Here is a 22,216-nt window from a genome sequence, read left to right as displayed (position 1 = left end):
TCACTTGTATACACCCTCATCTCCTGATCGCTCCGGTACTGATATAGTATTACAGTCACTTATATACACCCTCATCTCCTGATCGCTCTGGTACTGATATAGTATTACAGTCACTTATATACACCCTCATCTCCTGACCGCTCCGGTACTGATATAGTATTACAGTCACTTATATACACTGATATAGTATTACAGTCACTTATATACACTGATATAGTATTACAGTCACTTATATACACCCTCATCCCCGAATCGCTCTGGTACTGATATAGTATTACAGTCACTTATATACACTGATATAGTATTACAGTCACTTATATACACTGATATAGTATTACAGTCACTTATATACACCCTCATCCCCGAATCGCTCTGGTACTGATATAGTATTACAGTCACTTATATACACTGATATAGTATTACAGTCACTTATATACACCCTCATCTTCTGATCGCTCTGGTACTGATATAGTATTACAGTCACTTATATACACCCTCATCTTCTGATCGCTCTGGTACTGATATAGTATTACAGTCACTTATATACACTGATATAGTATTACAGTCACTTATATACACCCTCATCTTCTGATCGCTCCGGTACTGATATAGTATTACAGTCACTTATATACACTGATATAGTAATACAGTCACTTATATACACTGATATAGTATTACAGTCACTTATATACACTGATATAGTATTACAGTCACTTATATACACCCTCATCTTCTGATCGCTCCGGTACTGATATAGTATTACAGTCACTTATATACACCCTCATCTTCTGATCGCTCTGGTACTGATATAGTATTACAGTCACTTATATACACTGATATAGTATTACAGTCACTTATATACACCCTCATCTTCTGATCGCTCCGGTACTGATATAGTATTACAGTCACTTATATACACCCTCATCTCCTGACTGCTCTGGTACTGATATAGTATTACAGTCACTTTTATACACTGATATAGTAATACAGTCACTTATATACACCCTCATCCCCGAATCGCTCTGGTACTGATATAGTATTACAGTCACTTATATACACCCTCATCTCCTGACCGTTCCGGTACTGATATAGTATTACAGTCACTTATATACACTGATATAGTATTACAGTCACTTATATACACCCCTCATCTCCTGATCGCTCCGGTACTGATATAGTATTACAGTCACCTATATACACCCTCATGTTGTGATCGCTCCGGTACTGATATAGTATTACAGTCACTTTTATACACTGATATAGTAATACAGTCACTTATATACACCCTCATCTCCTGATCGCTCCGGTACTGATATAGTATTACAGTCACTTATATACACTGATATAGTATTACAGTCACTTATATACACCCTCATCTCCTGATCGCTCCGGTACTGATATAGTATTACAGTCACCTATATACACCCTCATGTTGTGATCGCTCCGGTACTGATATAGTATTACAGTCACTTTTATACACTGATATAGTAATACAGTCACTTATATACACCCTCATCTCCTGATCGCTCCGGTACTGATATAGTATTACAGTCACTTATATACACCCTCATCTCCTGATCGCTCCGGTACTGATATAGTATTACAGTCACTTATATACACCCTCATCTTCTGATCGCTCTGGTACTGATATAGTATTACAGTCATTTATATACACCCTCATCTCCTGATCGCTCCGGTACTGATATAGTATTACAGTCACTTATATACACTGATATAGTATTACAGTCACTTATATACACTGATATAGTATTACAGTCACTTATATACACTGATATAGTATTACAGTCACTTATATACACCCTCATCTCCTGATCGCTCCGGTACTGATATACCGTATTTTTCGCTTTATAGGACGCACCTTTTGATAAGACGCACCCCTGATTTTAGGGGAGAAAAATAGAAAAAAAAATATTTTGCTCATTGTCACAGTTTGGAGATAGCATATAGTGCCCACATAGTAGCCAATCCCCCATAAAGTGCCCCACATAGTAGCCAATCCCCCCATAGTAGCCAGGGCCCCTCATAGTAGCCAATCCCCTCATAGTAGCCAATCCCCCCATAGTAGCCAGTGCCCCTCATAGTAGCCAGTGCCCCTCATAGTAGCCAATCCCGCCATAGTAGCCAATCCCCCCATAGTAGCCAGTGCCCCCATAGTAGCCAGTGACCCCCATAGTAGCCAGTGACCCCCATAGTAGCCAGTGCCCCCATAGTAGCCAGTGACCCCCATAGTAGACAGTGACCCCCATAGTAGCCAGTGACCCCCATAGCAGCCATTTCCCCCCCTAAAACAACAAACCAGTAACTCACCTGTCCGGCGGCCCCAGCAGCTCCTGTCTCCCGTCGGCCGTGCGCACTTCCGACATCCTCCGGGCACAGGCAGCGGGGTACAGAGACGCTGCCTGTGCCGGAAGTGTCCTGCAACCTCTATCATGAATGATAGAGGCTGCAGAACACATCCAGGACACAGGCAGTCTCTGTACCCCGCTGCCTGTGCCCGGAGGATGTCAGAAGTGCGCACGGCCGACGGAGACAGGAGCTGCTGGGGCCGCCGGACAGGTGAGTTCCGGGACCACCTCCGCCCGCTCGCTCAGCTGACAGCCGATCAGGAGCCCAGGAAAGTGCTGCTCATTGCACTTTCCCGGGCTTCTGATCAGCTCAGCTGAGCGGCGATGGAGGGGCAGGCTGGGCGGGCGGAGGGGATCGCTCAGAGCCGCTCACTATGCATATGCATAGTGAGCGGCAATACAGGGGGCGGGCGGGACGGCTTCCATGCGGTGCTCTGCACTGCTTGGGAGCCGTCTTCGCTTTATAAGACGCACTTAGATTTTCCTCCCACTTTGGGAGGAAAAAAAGTGCGTCTTATAAAGCGAAAAATACGGTAATATTACAGTCACTTTTATACACTGATATAGTATTACAGTCACTTATATACACCCTCATCTCCTGATCGCTCCGGTACTGATATAGTATTACAGTCACCTATATACACCCTCATGTTGTGATCGCTCTGGTACTGATATAGTATTACAGTCACTTATATACACTGATATAGTAATACAGTCACTTATATACACCCTCATCTCCTGACCGCTCCGGTACTGATATAGTATTACAGTCACTTATATACACCCTCATCTCCTTATCGCTCCGGTACTGATATAGTATTACAGTCACTTATATACACTGATATAGTAATACAGTCACTTATATACACCCTCATCTCCTTATCGCTCCGGTACTGATATAGTATTACAGTCACCTATATACACCCTCATGTTGTGATCGCTCCGGTACTGATATAGTATTACAGTCACTTATATACACCCTCATCTTCTGATCGCTCTGGTACTGATATAGTATTACAGTCACTTATATACACCCTCATCCCCGAATCGCTCCGGTACTGATATAGTATTACAGTCACTTATATACACCCTCATCCCCGAATCGCTCCGGTACTGATATAGTATTACAGTCACTTATATACACTGATATAGTAATACAGTCACTTATATACACTGATATAGTATTACAGTCACTTATATACACCCTCATCTTCTGATCGCTCCTGTACTGATATAGTATTACAGTCACTTATATACACTGATATAGTAATACAGTCACTTATATACACCCTCATCTCCTGATCGCTCTGGTACTGATATAGTATTACAGTCACTTATATACACCCTCATCTTCTGATCGCTCTGGTACTGATATAGTATTACAGTCACTTATATACACTGATATAGTAATACTGTCACTTATATACACCCTCATCTCCTGATCGCTCCGGTACTGATATAGTATTACAGTCACTTATATACACTGATATAGTAATACAGTCACTTATATACACCCTCATCTCCTGATCGCTCCGGTACTGATATAGTATTACAGTCACTTATATACACTGATATAGTAATACAGTCACTTATATACACCCTCATCTTCTGATCGCTCCGGTACTGATATAGTATTACAGTCACCTATATACACCCTCATCTTCTGATCGCTCCGGTACTGATATAGTATTACAGTCACTTATATACACTGATATAGTATTACAGTCACTTATATACACCCTCATCTCCTGATCGCTCCGGTACTGATATAGTATTACATTCACTATCAGGACCACATGGCTCACTGGGGGGAGGAGACAGCTGAGCAGTCGGCCGTCCTCTGATATCCCCCATAGGCCCTATGTACGTCCTCCTGTACGTCCGGAGGTGTCAGTCTCCTGACCTGACGTCGCTCTTACCCCCCGCAGGTGAAGCTGGACATGCTGGACCTCACCAAGATTGTGAAATCCCAGAAGTACACGCTGACTGTGGATGTGGATGGGGGGAAACTGGTGGTGATGAAGAAGGTGAAGGAGGCGCAGGAGGACTGGAACACCTTCCCCCACGACAAGAGTGAGTGCCGTCTGCCCTGCTGCTTCAGGGTTCTCATAGAGCCTCCCCTGCATTGCATTGTGGTAGATGTAGTGTATACATAGGCAGCAGTCAGACAGTGAATGGTAAGGTGTCTGTACACTCATCCCATCCCTCCCTCTGCCCCTCCAGTCCGACAGCTGATCAAGTCCCAGCGGATGCCGTCCAAGCTGGGAATCGTGTTTGAGAAGGAGAAGGATAAAACGCAGCGGAAAGACTTCATCTTCGTCAGCGCCCGGGTAAGATCACATGGCTAAGCTTAAAGGGGTTGCATGGACCTTTAACCCCTTAAGGTCAGTGCCAATTTTAGTTTTTGCGCTTTTGCTTTTTCCTCCTTGTGTTTAAAAAGGCCATAGCACTTGTATTTTTTCACCTGGAAACCCACATGAGCCCTTATTTTTTGCGCCACTAATTGTACTTTGCAATGACAGGCTGAATTTTTGCACAAAGTACACTGTGAAACCAGAAAAAAATTTAATGTGTGGTGAAATTGAAAAAAAAACGCATTTCTTTTATTTGGAGGGTATTTGTTTCTACGCCGTTGTTAACAAATATATGTTCCTTAACAATAGCAGCTCCCTGTGGAATGACCTCTTTACGGGTCACAGAGCGTGCTCACTAATGTCTCACAATCATCTCAAGGGGACAGAGTCTGTCTATTGCCGTCTATGTCCACGAGTCTTGCTGCAAAGCATGTCACTAAATGCTGTTAAGAGCCGCCCAGGCAAGTCAGAAAATAGAAACAAATTAGAATAAAAGAACAAGTTTTAGTATCTGACGCTAATGGGTGAAAGAAAATGTAGGTGGCACCTTCCCTTTAAAGGGCTTGTCCATCCTGTGTGTGAGGAAGCTTAGCTCACAGTATACTATAATGGATGGCCCTGTGTCCTCTCCTCTCTCCAGAAGCGAGAAGCCTTCTGCCAGTTACTTCAGCTGATGAAGAACAAGCACTCGAACCAAGACGAGCCCGACATGATCTCCATCTTCATTGGCACCTGGAACATGGGTGAGAACAAACTATATATATAAAATGTGTCAGTTCTGCCAGTGGCCACTAGATGTCAGCAGAGCTGTGGTAAAGCGGATCTCGCCTTACTGCCTGCTGTAAACCAATCACCAGTTCACCTGTGTGCCTCCTCTTCCGCAGGAAGTGTTCCACCCCAGAAGAACATCACCTCCTGGATGGGCTCCAAGGGGTTAGGGAAGACGCTGGACGAGAGATGGCGGTCACCATACCTCACGATATCTACGTTTCGGAACGCAGGAGAATTCTGTGGGGGATAAGGAGTGGGTGGATTTCCTGAGGGTCATGCTGAAGGAGTGCACAGAGCTGGACTACCGGCCGGTAGGTGTGGGGGGACGGCCCACGGTGACATTGTGTCTGGCACACGGTGAGGCTGAGCTGTAGTGTCTCCGGCAGGTCGCCATGCAGTCCTTGTGGAATATTAAGATAGTCGTCCTGGTCCGTGTGGAGCACGAGAACAGGATATCGCACGTCAGCACGTCCAGTGTCAAGACCGGGATCGCCAACACCCTGGGTGAGGAAGACTGGGGCTTCATGGCCTGCACTCTGTGTGATGGCTGTCAGGGGGAAGCAGGGGCTTATGGGAGACAAGATGGCTAATGTAATGGTGTCTGCTCTTCACACAGGAAATAAAGGAGCGGTGGGGGTGTCCTTCATGTTTAACGGGACTTCATTCGGCTTTGTGAATTGTCACCTGACCTCAGGAAATGAGAAACTGCAAGGTAGGTTCCAGCTGATGCTGTCCTGCTGGGGGAGGTGGTGGTGCTGTCCTGCGGGGTGATGGTGGTGCTGTCCTGCGGGGAGATGGTGGTGCTGTCCTGCGGGGAGATGGTGGTGGTGTTGGTGCTGTCCTGCGGGGGGAGGTGGTGGTGCTGTCCTGCGGGGAGATGGTGGGTGCTGTCCTGCGGGGAGATGGTGGTGGTGTTGGTGCTGTCCTGCGGGGTGATGGTGGTGCTGTCCTGCGGGGAGATGGTGGTGCTGTCCTGCGGGGAGATGGTGGTGGTGTTGGTGCTGTCCTGCGGGGGGAGGTGGTGGTGCTGTCCTGCGGGGGGAGGTGGTGGTGCTGTCCTGCGGGGGCAGGTGGTGGTGCTGTCCTGCGGGGAGATGGTGGTGCTGTCCTGCGGGGAGATGGTGGTGGTGTTGGTGCTGTCCTGCGGGGGGAGGTGGTGGTGCTGTCCTGCGGGGGGAGGTGGTGGTGCTGTCCTGCGGGGGGAGGTGGTGGTGCTGTCCTGCGGGGAGATGGTGGTGCTGTCCTGCGGGGAGATGGTGGTGGTGTTGGTGCTGTCCTGCGGGGGGAGGTGGTGGTGCTGTCCTGCGGGGAGGTGGTGGTGGGGGCTGTTCTTGCGGGGGGAGGTGGTGGTGCTGTCCTGCGGGGGGAGGTGGTGGTGCTGTCCTGCGGGGAGGTGGTGGTGCTGTCCTGCGGGGAGATGGTGGTGCTGTCCTGCGGGGAGATGGTGGTGGTGTTGGGTGCTGTCCTGCGGGGGGAGGTGGTGGTGCTGTCCTGCGGGGGGAGGTGGTGGTGCTGTCCTGCGGGGGCAGGTGGTGGTGCTGTCCTGCGGGGGGAGGTGGTGGGGCTGTCCCTGCGGGGGGAGGTGGTGGGGGGCTGTTCTGCAGGGAGGTGGTGGGGGGCTGTCCTGCGGGGAGGTGGTGGTGTTGCTGTCCTGCGGGGAGATGGTGTTGCTGTCCTGCGGGGAGATGGTGTTGCTGTCCTGCGGGGAGGTGGTGGTGCTGCTGTCCTGCGGGGAGGTGGTGGTGGGGGGCTGTTCTGCGGGGGGAGGTGGTGGTGCTGTCCTGCGGGGAGGTGGTGGGGGTGCTGTCCTGCGGGGAGGTGGTGGTGCTGCTGTCCTGCGGGGAGGTGGTGGTGCTGCTGTCCTGCGGGGAGGTGGTGGTGCTGCTGTCCTGGGGGGAGGTGGTGGTGCTGCGGTCCTGCGGGGAGGTGGTGGTGGTGCTGTCCTGCGGGAGGTGGTGGTGCTGCTGTCCTGCGGGGAGGTGGTGGTGGGGGGCTGTTCTGCGGGGGGAGGTGGTGGTGCTGTTCTGCGGGGAGGTGGTGGTGCTGTTCTGCGGGGAGGTGGTGGTGCTGTCCTGCGGGGAGGTGGTGCTGCTGTCCTGCGGGGAGGTGGTGGCGCTGCTGTCCTGCGGGGAGGTGGTGGTGGGGGGCTGTTCTGCGGGGAGGTGGTGGTGGTGCTGTCCTGCGGGGAGGTGGTGGTGGTGCTGTCCTGCGGGGAGGTGGTGGTGGGGGGCTGTTCTGCGGGGAGGTGGTGGTGGTGCTGTCCTGCAGGGAGGTGGTAGTGGGGGGCTGTCCTGCGGGGAGGTGTTGCTGCTGTCTTGCGGGGAGGTGGTGGGGCTGCTGTTCTGCGGGGAGGTGGTGGTGCTGCTGTCCTGCGGGGAGGTGGTGTTGCTGTCCTGCGGGGAGGTGGTGGTGCTGTCCTGCGGGGAGGTGGTGGTGCTGTCCTGCGAGGAGGTGGTGGTGCTGCTGTCCTGCGGGGAGGTGGTGGTGCTGTCCTGCGGGGAGGTGGTGGTGCTGTCCTGCGGGGAGGTGGTGGTGCTGTCCTGCGGGGAGGTGGTGGTGCTGTCCTGCGGGGAGGTGGTGGTGCTGTCCTGCAGGGAGGTGGTGGTGCTGCTGTTCTGCGGGGAGGTGCTGCTGTCCTGCAGGGAGGTGGTGGTGGTGCTGTCCTGCGGGGAGGTGGTGGTGCTGCTGTTCTGCGGGGAGGTGCTGCTGTCCTGCAGGGAGGTGGTGGTGCTGCTGTCCTGCGGGGAGGTGGTGGTGCTGCTGTCCTGCGGGGAGGTGGTGGTGCTGCTGTTCTGCGGGGAGGTGGTAGTGCTGTCCTGCGGGGGGAGGTGTTGGTGCTGTTCTGCGGGGAGGTGACAGCGCGGGGGTGGTGCGGCGGGGTGCAGTGCTGTGGGAGGAGGTGGTGCTGTCCTGCGGGTAGGAGGTGGCGCTGTAGTCTTGTATGACATCTTCCTCTGTTGTCCCACGATCAGGAGGAATCAAAATTACCTGGACATCCTGCGGCTCCTGTCTCTGGGGGATAAACAGCTGAACTCATTTGACATCTCCCTGCGCTTCACTCACCTCTTCTGGTTTGGGGACCTGAACTACCGACTGGACATGGATGTGCAGGTGAGGCCGCTGTGTGGCTGTGCAGGTGAGGCCGCTGTGTGGCTGTGCAGGTGAGGCCCCTGTGCGGATGAGGCCGCTGTGCGGGGGAGGCCGCTGTGTGGCTGTGCAGGTGAGGCCGCTGTGTGGCTGTGCAGATGAGGCCGCTGTGTGGCTGTGCAGGTGAGGCCGCTGTGTGGCTGTGCAGGTGAGGCCGCTGTGTGGCTGTGCAGGTGAGGCCGCTGTGTGGCTGTGCAGGTGAGGGCCGCTGTGTGGCTGTGCAGGTGAGGCCGCTGTGTGGCTGTACAGGTGAGGTTGCTGTGTGGCTGTGCAGGTAAGGCCGCTGTGTGGCTGTGCAGGTGAGGCCGCTGTGTGGCTGTGCAGGTGAGGCCGCTGTGTGGCTGTACAGGTGAGGCCGCTGTGTGGCTGTGCAGGTGAGGCCGCTGTGTGGCTGTGCGGGTGAGGCCGCTGTGTGGCTGTACATGTGAGGCCGCTGTGTGGCTGTGCAGGTGAGGCCGCTGTGTGGCTGTACATGTGAGGCCTCTGTGTGGCTGTGCAGGTGAGGCCGCTGTGTGGCTGTTTGGGTGAGGCCGCTGTGTGGCTGTGCAGGTGAGGCCGGGCTCTATGGAGTTACCCAGTACAGTATTCCTTTATGTCGCACACTCAGCTCCTCTATATCGCACTATTACAGGAGATCCTGAACTTCATCAGCCGGAAGGAGTTTTGAGCCTCTGCTGAAAGTCGATCAACTCAACCTGGAGAAGGAGAAGAACAAGATCTTCTTACGATTCAGTAAGACCTGGATCCTTGACTATAACCCTCCTCATGTGACATCATCCCCTCTGTCCTACCATACCTCCTCCCCCCGATGACATCATCTCCTCTATCCTACCATAACCCCTCCTCCTCTGTGACATCATCCCCTCTATCCTACCATAACCCCTCCTCCCCTGTGACATCAACCCCTCTATCCTACCATAACCCCTCCTCCTCTGTGACATCATCCCCTCTATCCTACCATAACCCCTCCTCCCATCTGACATCATCCTCCCTATCCTAATATAACCCCCTCCTCCCCTGTGACATCATCCTCCCTATCCTACCATAACCCCTCCTCCCCTGTGACATCATCCCCTCTATCCTACCATAACCTCTCCTCACGGTGACATCATCCCGTCTATCCTACCATAACCCCTCCTCCCGGTGACATCATCCCCTCTATCCTACCATAACCCCTCCTCCCGGTGACATCATCCCCTCTATCCTACATAACCCCTCCCCCTGTGACATCATCCACTCTATCCTACCATAACCCCTCCTCCCTTGTGACATCATCCCCTCTATCCTACCATAACATTATCCCCTCTATCCTACCATAACCCCTCCTCCCGGTGACATCATCCCTCTATCCTACCATAACCCCTCCTCCCCTGTGACATCATCCCCTCTATTCTACCATATCCCCTCCTCCCCTGTGACATCATCCCCTCTATTCTACCATAACCCCTCCCCCTGTGACATCATCCCCTTTATCCCATAATCCCTCCATCCTCCCTGTGACATCATCCCCTCTATCCTACCATAACTCCTTCCGATTACATCATCCCCTCTATCCTATGATCCCTCCATCCTCCCAGTGACATCATCCCCTCTATCCTATGATCCCTCCATCCTCCCGGTGACATCATCCCCTCTATCCTATGATCTCTCCATCCTCCCGGTGACATCATCCCCTCTATCCTATGATCCCACCATCCTCCTGGTGACATCATCCCCTCTATCCCTATCATAACCCCTCCTCCCGGTGACATCATCCCCTCTATCCTATGATCTCTCCATCCTCCTGGTGACATCATCCCCTCTATCCTATGATCCCTCCATCCTCCCGGTGACATCATCCCCTCTATCCTATGATCCCTCCATCCTCCCGGTGACATCATCCCCTCTATCCTATGATCCCTCCATCCTCCCGGTGACATCATCCCCTCTATCCTATGGAGGCATCATCCCCTCTATTCTACCATAACCCATAGATCCCTCCATGCTGACTGTCTCTGTATTCCGTCCCTCTGTCACAGATGAGGAAGAGATCACGTTCCCCCCCACCTATCGCTATGAGCGCGGCTCCCGGGACACCTACGTTTGGCACAAGCAACAAGCCCACTGGGGTGAGTAGTCCCGGCCCCCCTGCTGTATGTATGGTGTGGTGTGCTGTCACCGTCCTCCATGCTGATGTTTTCCATCCCCTGTGTGTGCGGTGGGCAGCGCCTCCCCAAGATGTTTCGGTACCCGCGGCTGATCGTTGTCATTCTGCTGTATTTCAGGTCCGGACTAATGTTCCCTCCTGGTGTGACCGGATCCTGTGGAAATCCTACCCGGAGACCCACATGATATGTAACTCATATGGTAAGCGCTGATCTCCAGGCAGGGGGGGCAGTAGTGTAGTTGATCTGCGGGTGAGGCCAGGAGTGTAGCTGATCTCCAGGCAGAGGCAGGAGTGTAGCTGATCTCCTGGTGGGGGCAGGAGTGTAGCTGATCTCCAGGCAGAGGCAGGAGTGTAGCTGATCTCCTGGTGGGGGCAGGAGTGCAGATGATCTCCAGGCAGAGGCAGGAGTGTAGCTGATCTCCTGGTGGGGGCAGGAGTGTAGCTGACCTGTAATCTGGGGTCTCTTGCTTTTCTACAGGCTGCACTGATGACATCATGACCAGTGATCACTCTCCTGTATTCGCATCATTCGAGGTCGGGGTGACATCACAGTTTGTCTCTAAGAAAGGTCGGTGATTACCATTAAAGTTATTCCTTAAAGTGTCCCTGATGTTATAACTTTCAAAAATGTAAATCGGCAGGAGATGTAATACAAAGCAGGACTGCAAGTTACATTCGTTACATACAGCTGTACTTACCTGTATCCAGGTCCAGTCTCCTGAAGGCTGCTATATACCAGCTATACTTACTGTATCCAGGTCCAGTCTCCTGAAGGCTGCTATATAACAGCTATACTTACTGTATCCAGGTCCAGTCTCCTGAAGGCTGCTATATAACAGCTATACTTACTGTATACAGGTCCAGTCTCCTGAAGGCAGCTATATAACAGCTATACTTCCTGTATCCAGGCCCAGTCTCCTGCTATATGACAGCTATACTTACTGTATCCAGGCCCAGTCTCCTGAAGGCAGCTATGTAACAGCTATACTTACTGTATTCAGGTCCAGTCTCCTGAAGGCAGCTATATAACAGCTATACTTACTATATCCAGGTCCAGTCTCTTGAAGGCAGCTATATAACAGCTATACTTACTGTATCCAGGTCCAGTCTCCTGAAGGCTGCTATATACCAGCTATACTAACTGTATCCAGGTCCAGTCTCCTGAAGGCAGCTATATAACAGCTATACTTACTGTATCCAAGTCCAGTCTCCTGAAGGCAGCTATACTTACTGTATGCAGGTCCAGTCTCCTGAAGGCAGCTATATAACAGCTATACTTACTGTATCCAGGTCCAGTCTCCTGCTATATGACAGCTAGCTTACTGTATCCAGGTCCAGTCTCCTGCTATATGACAGCTATACTTACTGTATCCAGGTCCAGTCTCCTGAAGGCAGCTATATAACAGCTATACTTACTGTATCCAGGTCCAGTCTCCTGCTATATGACAGCTATACTTACTGTATCCAGGTCCAGTCTCCTGCTATATACCAGCTATACTTACTGTATCCAGGTCCAGTCTCCTGCTATATACCAGCTATACTTACTGTATCCAGGTCCAGTCTCCTGCTATATACCAGCTATACATACTGTATCCAGGTTGTATATAGCCGTCCTGCTTTCTATCACATCTCCTGTTTACATTGTGATAGTCATAACATCAGGGACCCTTTATAAGGCGGCACACGTCTGTAGTGTGGCCGTTGTCCTCCATCTTCCTGGGGTCCCCCCTGAGCTGACGCTCCGTCCCCTCTGCAGGGCTCCTGAAGACGTCGGAGCAGGCGTACATAGAGTTTGAGTGTATAGAAGCCATTGTGAAGACGGCCAGCAGAAACAAGTTCTTTATAGAGTTCTATTCTGGGTGTCTGGAAGGTGAGTGGTCATGGGGAGGAGGCTGGGGCCCGCATTACCAGTAAGAGGGACTGTCCCTTTAAGAAGATGTGCCCCCTCCCTCCGCTGGAGCCACAGTAATGGGGACTGTCCCTTTAATAAAATGTCCCGCCCCCCCCACAGAGTACAAGAAAGAGCAGCGAGAACGACAGTCAGAGCATCGACAACATCAACTTCCTGAAGGTCCAGTGGTCGTCCCGGCAGCTGCCCACGGTGAGTGAGTCTGCAGAGCATCATGCCCTGTGATGTGTGCTGCAGAGTATACACCTCTGACCTCTCTAGTGATCTGCAGAGCATTGCTCTGTCCTCTATTCCTCTTGACAGATACATAGTGGATACATCCTGCAGATAATTACATCCCTGGCCTCTAAAGATCTGCAGAGCATCACTCTGTTCAGTCTCCCTCCTGACATGCACATAGTGATACATCCTGCAGAAGATTGCCCCTGCCCTGTAGTCCAGCAGCTGTCACCAGGTGGCGCTCTTGGTGGGCGGAGTTTTAGCTGTGATGTCATTCTTTGGCTCTTGCAGCTCCGCCCCATCCTGTCTGAGATCGAGTACCTGCAGGACCAGCACTTACTACTGACGGTGAAGTCCATGGACGGCTATGAGTCGTACGGTGAGGATCCCCAGGGGGCGCCATACATCAGGTGACACCTGTACGGAGCTGGGAGGTGATCACATGACCCTGTCATTCCACCGGTAGGTGAATGCGTGATCGCACTGAAGTCCATGATCGGCAGCACGTCGCAGCAGTTCCTGACCTATCTGTCCCCACCGGGGGGAGGAGACCGGAAAACATCCGGGGGTCCATGAAGGTGCGGGTGCCCGCCGAGCGCATGGGGACCCGAGAGCGCCTGTACGGTAAGAGAAGGAACGGTGCGGGGGGGGGGGGGGGGGGGGCGCGCGTAGGACCCGGCAGTCCACATGACCTTACCACCCCCTGCTCTGTCTCTAGAATGGATCAGTATCGACAAGGATGAAACCGGAGCCGTGAAAGGGAAACCGCCCTCCATGTCCCGGCCCAACCACGAGTACAACCAAGTAAGGCCCCTCCCCCCTGCTCTCTGCCCCCTCCCCCCTGCTCTGTGCTCCCCCCCCCCCTCCCTGCTCTCTTCTGCCCCCTCCCCTGCTCTCTGCCCCCTCCCCCTGCTCTGTGCCCCCCTCCCTGCTCTGTGCCCCCCTCCCTGCTCTTTGCCACCCCCCCCCCGCTCTTTGCCCCCCCTCCCTGCTCTTTGCCCCCCCCTCCCCTGCTCTTTGCCCCCACCTCCCTGCTCTTTGCCCCCCTCCCCGCTCTTTGCCCCCCCTCCCTGCTCTTTGCCCCCCCCTCCCTGCTCTTTGCCCCCCCCCCCCGCTCTTTGCCCCTCCTCCCTGCTCTTTGCCCCCCCTCCCTGCTCTTTGCCCCCCCTACTCTCTGCCCCCTGCCCCTCCCTGCTCTCTGCCCCCCCTACTCTCTGCCCCTGCCCCTCCCTGCTCTTTGCCCCCCTCCCTGCTCTTTGCCCCCCCCCCCACTGCTCTGTGCCCCCCCCTGCTCTCTGCCCCCTCCCCCTGCTCTCTGCCCCCCCCTGCTCTCTGCCCCCTCCCCCTGCTCTCTGCCCCCTCCCCCTGCTCTCTGCCCCCTCCCCCTGCTCTCTGCCCCTCCCTGCTCGGGGTCCCCCTGCTCTTTTCCCCCTGCTCTGTGCCCCCCCGCTCTCTGCCCCCTCCCCCTGCTCTACACAACCTCTTCCCTCTGCTCTGTGCCCCCTCCCCCTGCCCTGTAGCACCTCCCCCTGCACCCCTTCTCTGCTGTGCCCCCTTGCCCGATCTGTGCCCTTCTCCCTGCTCTAAACCCCTCCCCCGCTCTACACCCCTCCCCCTTCCCTGCTGTGCCCACCTTCTTCCAGCTGTGCCCCCTAGCCTGATCTGTACCCCCTTCTCCACTCTACACCCCTCCCCCCATGTGCAACCACTCCCACCCCCGTTGGTTTATGATGTCATCGATCCATTCTCGTCTCCCTCTGTTCACAGACCAATCAGCAAGAAGCCGCCCGCCGAGGCTCCAGCACCCACGCTCGGGAAGTTGTTTGAGGAACCAGAGAAAGTTCAGGTTCACGTCACCGGCCGCCCACCTGCTGCCCTGCCCGGCACCGTCAAGGAGGACCCGGCACTGGCACGGTGAGGGTGGGGCCGAGGGGGGCACTGTCTGCAGCCCATTGATCAGGTGATAGGGTGTAACAGCAGAATAGTGAGTGCAGCTCTGGAGGATGATACATGATGTAACAGCAGAATAGTGAGTGCAGCTCTGGAGGATAAGACATGATGTAACAGCAGAATAGTGAGTGCAGCTCTGGAGGATGATACATGATGTAACAGCAGAATAGTGAGTGCAGCTCTGGAGGATGAGACACGATGTAACAGCAGAATAGTGAGTGCAGCTCTGGAGGATGAGACATGATGTAACAGCAGAATAGTGAGTGCAGCTCTGGAGGATGAGAAATGATGTAACAGCAGAATAGTGAGTGCAGCTCTGGGGATCAGACATGGTGTAACAGCAGAATAGTGAGTGCAGCTCTGGAGGATGAGACATGATGTAACAGCAGAATAGTGAGTGCAGCTCTGGAGGATGAGACATGGTGTGCCGCAGAGCTTGATCTTTGTGTTTCGCCCCCTGCAGGTGTAAGATGGAGGCGCAGATGGAGGGGGACGGCCTGGGCTCTAAGAACAGCTTCAATAACCCGGCCTACTATGTCCTGGAGGGCGTCCCCCACCAGCTGATACCCCCGGAGGGGCAGGTGACCTCCTCCTCAGCGGCTCCTAAGAACAAGGTGCAGATCACGGTGCCGTCTCAGCGTCGTCAGTTCCAGCAGGGCAGCGGGGGGCGCAGCGAGGAGGCCTCCTCTGATGAAGATGGGGGCACCCTCAATCTGCCTCCCCCCGACTTCCCTCCCCCGCCTCTCCCCAAGTCGGCTGAGTTTGAGATGCTGGACAATCCTTTCTACATGACATCCAGTGAGCTGCACTCCAGACCCTGCGAGGAGGCGATCAGCGCAAAGTGCGGGTGGGCGTGACCTTCAGCGAGCCCCCCGAAACCAAGTATCACCCCAAAACCCAGTCCCGGCCTCCCATCCCCTCCCCCCAGTACATGGCAGAGCCGCACGGCAGCCCCGCACACCAGGACGACCGCTCCTGCTCCGTGCTGCAGATGGCGCGCACCCTCAGCGAGGTGGACTATTCCGGCAATAAGGCGGAAGTCCCAGAGCCGCTCCGCCCACAAAAGCAAAATGGAGCTGCCCCCCCGCGGCCTGGACTTTCGGCCGCCCCCTCGTCTTCCCACCGCACTGCATCCGGGAGAGCATCCAGGAGGACCTGGCCGAGGAGGTAGGAGCCCACCCTGCGGACCCCCGTATCATATATATATTATAATATACTTGTGTAGTCATCCAGCCGTATCCTCTCCTCCCTTACAGGCTGCGTACCAGGGAGGCCGCAACTCTCTGCAGGGCTCCAGCGTGGGCGAGTGGCTCCGGGCCATCGGGCTGGAGAGATACGAGGAGGGGCTGATCCACAACGGCTGGGACGACCTGGAATTCCTCAGGTACGGCCGCTCCGTATACCGGACCCCCTGTACTGCCCTCCAGCTGTTACTACAACTCCCATCAGGCCTGGACAACAGATGGCATCAGTGCCGCAGCGGATATAGTGGCTGCCGCTCAGTGTCAGGCAGCTGCTCCAGGGGTGTAAAACAGGTCGTCTCTGGATGGGCGGAGAAGGCTGCCTGCATGCTAGTATGTGGGGGAGGAGGGGTAATGGTCTACTGGTCCCCCCTGTACCTGTATACACCCAGCAGTCCTGTATACACCCAGCAACCCTGTATACACCCAGCAGTCCCATCTATACACCCAGCAGTCCTGTATACACCCAGCAGCCCTGTATCCACCCAGCAGTCCTGTACACACCCAGCAGTCCCATCTATACACCCAGCAGTCCCATCTATACACCCAGCAGTCCCATCTATACACCCAGCAGTCCCATCTATACACCCAGCAGTCCCATCTATACACCCAGCAGTCCCATCTATACACCCAGCAGTCCCAGCTATACACCCAGCAGTCCCATCTATACACCCAGCAGTCCCATCTATACACCCAGCAGTCCCATCTATACACCCAGCAGTCCTGTATACACACAGCAGTCCCATCTATACACCCAGCAGTCCTGTATACACCCAGCAGCCCTGTATACACCCAGCAGCCCTGTATACACCTAGCAGTCCTGTATACACCCAGCAGCCCTGTATACACCCAGCAGCCCTGTATACACACAGCAGTCCCATCTATACACCCAGCAGTCCTGTATACACCCTGCAGCCCTGTATACACCCAGCAGTCCTGTATACACCCAGCAATCCCATCTATATACCCAGCAGTCCCATCTATATTCCCAGCAGTCCTGTATACACCCAGCAGTCCCAGCTATACACCCAGCAGTCCCAGCTATACACCCAGCAGTCCCAGCTATACACCCAGCAGTCCTGTATACACCCAGCAGTACCAGCTATACACCCAGCAGTCCCAGCTATACACCCAGCAGTCCTGTCTATACACCCAGCAGTCCTGTATACTCCCAGCAGTCCCAGCTATACACCCAGCAGTCCTGTCTATACACCCAGCAGTCCTGTCTATACACCCAGCAGTCCTGTCTATACACCCAGCAGTCCTTTATACTCCCAGCAGTCCCAGCTATACACCCAGCAGTCCTGTCTATACACCCAGCAGTCCTGTCTATACACCCAGCAGTCCTGTATACACCCAGCAGTCCCATCTATACACCCAGCAGTCCCATCTATACACCCAGCAGTCCTATTTATACACCCAGCAGTCCCGTCTATACACCCAGCAGTCCCATCTATACACCCAGCAGTCCCATCTATACACCCAGCAGTCCCATCTATACACCCAGCAGTCCTATTTATACACCCAGCAGTCCCAGCTATACACCCAGCAGTCCCAGCTATACACCCAGCACTATGTAATAACATATATTCTGCTGCCCCCTACTGGTGAGCACTATGTAATAACATATATAATCCTGCTGCCCCCTACTGGTGAGCACTATGTAATAACATATATATCCTGCTGCCCCCTACTGGTGAGCACTATGTAATAACATATATATCCCGCTGCCCCCTACTGGTGAGCACTATGTAATAACATATATATCCCGCTGCCCCCTACTGGTGAGCACTATGTAATAACATATATATCCCGCTGCCCCCTACTGGTGAGCACTATGTAATAACACCATATGTCCCGCTGCCCCCTACTGGTGAGCACTATGTAATAACATATATATCCTGCTGCCCCCTACTGGTGAGCACTATGTAATAACATATATCCCGCTGCCTCCTACTGGTGCTCACCAGTAGGGGGCAGCAGATATATATATGTTATTGCATAGTGCTCACCAGTAGGGGCAGCAGGATATATATGTTATTACATAGTGCTCACCAGTAGGGGGCAGCGGGACATATGGTGTTATTACATAGTGCTCACCAGTAAGGGGCAGCAGGATATATATGTTATTACATAGTGCTCACCAGTAGGAGGCAGCAGGATATATATTATTACATAGTGCTCACCAGTATGGGGCAGCGGGATATATATATATGTTATTACATAGTGCTCACCAGTAGGGGGCAGCGGGATATATGTTATTACATAGTGCTCACCAGTAGGGGGCAGCGGGATATATGTTATTACATAGTGCTCACCAGTAGGGGGCAGCGGGATATATATGTTATTACATAGTGCTCACCAGTAGGAGGCGGCAGGATATATATGTTATTACATAGTGCTCACCAGTAGGGGGCAGCAGGATATATATGTTATTACATAGTGCTCACCAGTAGGGGGCAGCAGGATATATATGTTATTACATAGTACTCACCAGTAGGGGGCAGCGGGACATATGGTGTTATTACATAGTGCTCACCAGTAGGGGGCAGCAGGATATATATGTTATTACATAGTGCTCACCAGTAGGAGGCAGCAGGATATATATATGTTATTACATAGTGCTCACCAGTAGGAGGCAGCAGGATATATATGTTATTACATAGTGCTCACCAGTAGGGGGCAGCGGGATATATATGTTATTACATAGTGCTCACCAGTAGGGGGCAGCGGGATATATATGTTATTACATAGTGCTCACCAGTAGGGGGCAGCGGGATGTATATGTTATTACATAGTGCTCACCAGTAGGGGGCAGCGGGATATATGTTATTACATAGTGCTCACCAGTAGGGGGCAGCAGGATATATATGTTATTACATAGTGCTCACCAGTAGGGGGCAGCAGGATATATATGTTATTACATAGTGCTCACCAGTAGGGGGCAGCGGGACATATGGTGTTATTACATAGTGCTCACCAGTAGGGGGCAGCAGGATATATATGTTATTACATAGTGCTCACCAGTAGGAGGCAGCAGGATATATATATGTTATTACATAGTGCTCACCAGTAGGAGGCAGCAGGATATATATGTTATTACATAGTGCTCACCAGTAGGGGGCAGCGGGATGTATATGTTATTACATAGTGCTCACCAGTAGGGGGCAGCGGGATATATATGTTATTACATAGTGCTCACCAGTAGGGGGCAGCGGGATATATATGTTATTACATAGTGCTCACCAGTAGGGGGCAGCAGGATATAATGGTGTTATTACATAGTGCTCACCAGTAGGGGGCAGCGGGATATATGTTATTACATAGTGCTCACCAGTAGGGGGCAGCGGGATATATATGTTATTACATAGTGCTCACCAGTAGGGGGCAGCGGGATATAATGGTGTTATTACATAGTGCTCACCAGTAGGGGGCAGCGGGATATATGTTATTACATAGTGCTCACCAGTAGGAGGCAGCAGGATATAATGGTCTTATTACATAGTGCTCACCAGTATGGGGCAGCGGGATATATATATATGTTATTACATAGTGCTCACCAGTAGGGGGCAGCGGAATATATATGTTATTACATAGTGCTCACCAGTAGGGGGCAGCAGGATATATATGTTATTACATAGTGCTCACCAGTAGGGGGCAGCGGGACATATGGTGTTATTACATAGTGCTCACCAGTAGGGGGCAGCGGGACATATGGTGTTATTACATAGTGCTCACCAGTAGGGGGCAGCAGGATATATATGTTATTACATAGTGCTCACCAGTAAGAGGCAGCAGGATATATATATGTTATTACATAGTGCTCACCAGTAGGAGGCAGCAGGATATATATGTTATTACATAGTGCTCACCAGTAGGGGGCAGCGGGATGTATATGTTATTACATAGTGCTCACCAGTAGGGGGCAGCGGGATATATATGTTATTACATAGTGCTCACCAGTAGGAGGCGGCAGGATATATATGTTATTACATAGTGCTCACCAGTAGGGGGCAGCGGGATATATATGTTATTACATAGTGCTCACCAGTAGGGGGCAGCAGGATATAATGGTGTTATTACATAGTGCTCACCAGTAGGGGGCAGCAGGATATAATGGTGTTATTACATAGTGCTCACCAGTAGGGGGCAGCAGGATATAATGGTGTTATTACATAGTGCTCACCAGTAGGGGGCAGCGGGATATATGTTATTACATAGTGCTCACCAGTAGGGGGCAGCGGGATATATATGTTATTACATAGTGCTCACCAGTAGGGGGAAGCGGATATATATGTTATTACATAGTGCTCACCAGTATGGGGCAGCGGATATAATGGTTTATTACATAGTGCTCACCAGTAGGGGGCAGCGGATAATCTTTATACGTAGTGCTCACCAGTAGAGGCAGCAGGATATAATGGTCTTATTACATAGTGCTCACCAGTATGGGGCAGCGGGATATATATATAAGTTATTACATAGTGCTCACCAGTAGGGGCAGCGGTAATATATTGATTTTAGTTTACATGTGTGGCTGTCACCAGTGTGTGGGGGCAGCAGGAATATATGTTATACATAGTGTTACAGAGTAGGAGGCAGCAGGATATATATGTTATTACATATTGCTCACCAGTAGGGGCAGCGGGACATATGGGTGTTATTACTAGTGCTCACCAGTAGGGGGCAGCGGGTATATGGTGTTATTACATAGTATTGTACAGATATTACCCCCCATGTGCAGCGGTCTCCTGAGAATCTGCCATGGTGCTGGGCTGCTGCTTCTCCCCAGGAGTCAGTCTGAGCAGGGCGAGCTGCAGTATAAATCATGGCTGACATCTAGCGCTGTCCCCTTGTGTCTGCAGTGACTTGTGGAGGAGGATCTGGAGGAGGCGGGGGTGCTGGACCCGCCACAAGAAGCTCATCCTGGACAAGCTGCAGCTCAGGAAGTATGAGCGCCCCCTGGCTGCCGTCTGCTGCACCTTACCCCTCATCACTGAAGCCTTACGCAGGTATATTCCTGCCAGCTGGTGTTGCTGGACACCGGCGCCGCCCTCCCCCGTCCTTCTAGACATTTCTATAGATTGATGTTGTTTTATCCTAGTTACTAACGTTCCCCGTCGAGCTTCTCGTTGCCGCGGCGATCACCCTTTGTGTTTTTATTTGTACTTTTTCTATATATTTAATACGTTTTCACATTTCAATGTTAGACCAAAATGGCCGCCGCGCCCGTCCTGGACTCTCTGGTTGTCGCTGACGCGGCGCCATCTTGTCTACGGTTATTAACAACTGGTGCCTTATAAAGCTCCCGGACTTATACAAGTGTTATGGGGAGCGAGGACCCTGTGACCCCGGGACCCCGCTTATTCATCCTTCAAAGGGAATGGCATCTTCTGGGCAATCACATTTCACGATGCTGGATCTGAGGCTGGGGTCATGGTGGATGAGAATGCTGCCCCTGCTGCGAATGTGTGTACTGCAACTGTGATCATCTGTGCTGGTGGTGATAGAAAGATGGGTGTGACACGTTGGGGGTACCGACTTAAGGGGGGGGAAGAGCATATTATCCACATTGTACGACCCGTAGATACCTGACAAGGCACCACCATTTATATCATGGGTATTCTCTAGTCCCAGCCAGAGCTGCACTCACTATTCTTCTGTTTCATCATATCCTATACTCCACCCACCTCCAGAGCTGCACTCACTATTCTGCTGTTTCATCATATCCTATACTCCACCCACCTCCAGAGCTGCACTCACTGTTCTTCTGTTCCATCATATCCTATACTCCACCCACCTCCAGAGCTGCACTCACTATTGTTCTGTTCCATCATATCCTATACTCCACCCACCTCCAGAGCTGCACTCACTATTCTTCTGTTTCATCATATCCTATACTCCACCCACCTCATTGCCAGAAGGTGCAGAGGGGCCTCTTGGATTGTAAATGAAGCTCCAGATGTGATGCTCAGAAGTGATAGTGGGAGGAGCCAATATGGGTAGGAGGGGCTTATCAGAAATAGCCGGAGCATTGCTTATGATGATGCAGGTGAATAGTGACCTCATTCATCACTCATACAGTCTCTTACTGCCCCTGCTATAGTGCCCCT

At 52.3% G+C, this 22,216-nt stretch overlaps 1 pseudogene; it reads left to right on the top strand.

The window, feature by feature from the left end:
- The window catches only part of LOC138774733 (phosphatidylinositol 3,4,5-trisphosphate 5-phosphatase 2-like), a 50,627-nt pseudogene extending 29,512 nt beyond the window's left edge, over nt 1-21,115 (top strand).
- Nucleotides 21,116-22,216: the final 1,101 nt, after the last annotated feature.

The sequence above is a fragment of the Dendropsophus ebraccatus genome, unplaced genomic scaffold (genome assembly GCF_027789765.1).
Source record: "Dendropsophus ebraccatus isolate aDenEbr1 unplaced genomic scaffold, aDenEbr1.pat pat_scaffold_1060_ctg1, whole genome shotgun sequence".
Lineage (NCBI taxonomy): Eukaryota > Metazoa > Chordata > Amphibia > Anura > Hylidae > Dendropsophus > Dendropsophus ebraccatus.
Note: the sequence above shows the minus strand (reverse complement) of the source record. Positions and strands in the feature narration are given on the sequence as shown.